The following is a 2,385-nucleotide window of genomic DNA, read 5'->3' on the forward strand; positions in this document are numbered from 1 at the left end:
ATATATATATATATATATTTATATACATAAATAAATATAGATAAATATATATGTATGTATATAAATACATATATATGTATATAAATATATATGAATATATAAATACATATATATGTATATAAATATATATGAATATATATAAATACATACATATGTATATAAATATATATGAATATATATAAATACATATATATGTATATAAATACATATGTGCATATATATACATATATATATATATATACATAATTGTGTGTATATACATATGTGATATATATAAATATATATCACATATGATATATATATATATGTGTGTGTGTGTACATATATAATTGTGTGTGTATAAATATATATATATGTACATATGTACATACACACATACATGTATACACACAACTTCAAAATAACATAAATTCTCAACCTGTACTGAAAACAGTTTTGCGTCTCAGCGCCACCAGCTGGCGAGAGGTGGTGACGTCAATTTGAACCCCGCCCACTGGAACCGGTACTGAAAGCGTAATGGAAACACAACCTGTACCGTACCGAGTAGAGTAGAGCCGTGCTGTACCGGCCCGTACCCGTACTAATGGAAAAGGGGCATTAGACAAGTCTGGACACCTTGAAACAGGGGTTTATGCTAACCGTTCAAAGTTATATAATAAATGTTGACCAACCTCAATCAAAATAATAATTTGAGTTCTTAGCAATGGTGTGATTCCCCTCACTCAAACAAAGACACAAGAAACTTCCACCCATCCATCAATTATCTTCTAATTGTTCTGAAGTCGGGTCGCAGGGGAAGCACCTTGAGCAGGGAAGCACAGACATCTCTTTCTACAGCCACCTCTTCCAGTTTATCTTGGAGGATTCCAAGGCGTTCCCAGGCAAACCAAGAGACATAGTCTCTCCAGCGTGTCCTGGGTCTTCCCCGGGGTCTCCTCCCAGTCGGACATGCCCGAAGCACCTCTCTAGGGAGGTGTCCAGCGGGCATCCTCAGCAGATGCCCAAACCACCTCAACTGACTCCTTTCCATGTGGAGGAGCAGCGGTTCTACTCCGAGTCTCTCCTGGATAACCGAACTTCTCACCCTATCTCTAAGGGAGAGTCCAGCTACCCTCCGGAAGAAACTCATTTCAACCGCCTGCAAACCCGATCTCATTCTTTCTGTCATTACCCAGAGCTTGTGACCATAGGTGAGGGTAGGAACGTAGACCGACCGGTAAACAAAGAGTTTTGCCTTGCAGCTCAGCTCTCTCTTCACCACAACAGACCGTTACAGAGTCTGCAATACTGCAGACGCTGCACCAGATCCGTCTGTCAATCTCACGCTTCATTCTGCCCTTGCTCATGAACAAAACCCCGAGATACTGGAACTCCTCCACTTGAGGCAGAACCTCACCCTCGATCTGGAGAGAGCAATCCACCTTTTTCCGGTTGAGGACCATGGCCTCAGATTTGGAGGTGCTGATTCTCATCCCAGCTGCTTCACATTTGGCTGCAAACCACTCCAGTGAGAGCTGAAGATCACGGCACGATGACACCAACAGGACTACATCATCTGCTAAAAGCAGAGATGGAATCCTGAGGCCACCGAACCGAAAACTCTCCGTCCACTGTCTGCACCTAACAATTCTGTCCATAAAAGTTATGAACAGAATCGGTGACAACGGGCAGCCTCAGCGGAGTCCAACTCCCACCCTGAAGCGGTCTGACTTACTGCCAGCAATGCAAACCAAACTCTCGCACTGCTTGTATAGGGACTGAACAGCCTGCAGCAACAGGCCCCCAATCCCATGTAGTGGACTAGGCCTCCGACCAAAACCTGCCTCTGAAGACCTTCAAGGGACAGGAACTGTTATTTCATTGTCTAAAAAAGTTAAATCTGGTCCTCTGGACATTCAAAAAAACAAAACAAAGCAAATCAACAAAAAAATGTAGAAACGTTTCGTCTCTCATCCGAGAGACTTCCTCAGTCTGAGGAGCTGTATTCAGCTCAGTCTCTTAAATAGCACCGTCTCAGAGTGGATCAACCAGTTTTGCTGCTGACAACCAAAACCAGCTGATCACATGCTCAAGAAGGACCATTAGCCTAACAATGGATCATTAGCACACTGATGGCTGTTTACTGTTCACAGAGGGCTGAGTGATACTAGCAATCACAGCATTGTAAGAGGGGGACAGTTGAACCCGGAGGCCTCCACCCCTGTTTAACGATGGACGATTTCTTTTCACAAAGATGGCCTCCTTTACTCCTCTCTCAAACCATCGTTCCTCTCTGTCCAGGATGTGAACATTTTCATCCTTGAAAGAGTGACCGCTGGCCTGGAGATGAGTGTAGACCGCAGAATCCTGGCCTGATGATGTTGATCTTCTGTGCTGGGCCATCCT

The sequence above is a fragment of the Nematolebias whitei genome, chromosome 1, assembly GCF_014905685.2.
Source record: "Nematolebias whitei isolate Nwh7 chromosome 1, NemWhi1, whole genome shotgun sequence".
In the NCBI taxonomy this organism is placed as follows: domain Eukaryota; kingdom Metazoa; phylum Chordata; class Actinopteri; order Cyprinodontiformes; family Rivulidae; genus Nematolebias; species Nematolebias whitei.